This window comes from Cicer arietinum, unplaced genomic scaffold, assembly GCF_000331145.2.
Source record: "Cicer arietinum cultivar CDC Frontier isolate Library 1 unplaced genomic scaffold, Cicar.CDCFrontier_v2.0 Ca_scaffold_5815_v2.0, whole genome shotgun sequence".
Classification (NCBI taxonomy): domain Eukaryota; kingdom Viridiplantae; phylum Streptophyta; class Magnoliopsida; order Fabales; family Fabaceae; genus Cicer; species Cicer arietinum.
In genome coordinates, this window is record NW_027339462.1 from 27,791 (window position 1) to 28,195 (window position 405).

The following is a 405-nucleotide window of genomic DNA, read 5'->3' on the forward strand; positions in this document are numbered from 1 at the left end:
TTTTTGGTTTCTAGTCTAATTTTATTAGTTGCCATGATTGGGGCTATAGTACTTACTATGCATAGGACTACTCAGGTAAAAAGACAGGATGTTTTCCGACGAAATGTTATTGATTTTAGGAGGACTATAATGAGAAAGACGACAGACCCACTCACGATCGACTAAAAAGAAAGTCACCCGGAGATATTGGTTCAAATCCAATTCGTGAGAAAAGAGATAGTTTGAATAAAGCTTTTGTCGCCCAGGACAGATTAAATTCATGCTCCCTCTTCCAGGTCGAGTATGAAGCCATCTCTAAGGAGACAGTCTGCCAAGTGAGCGCGAAGGTAAGACCATCTCGTGGGGATCTTCTTGTTGTTCCAAAGGAGCTTCTCATTCAAAAGGAAAGCAGAGAATGAAATGTGG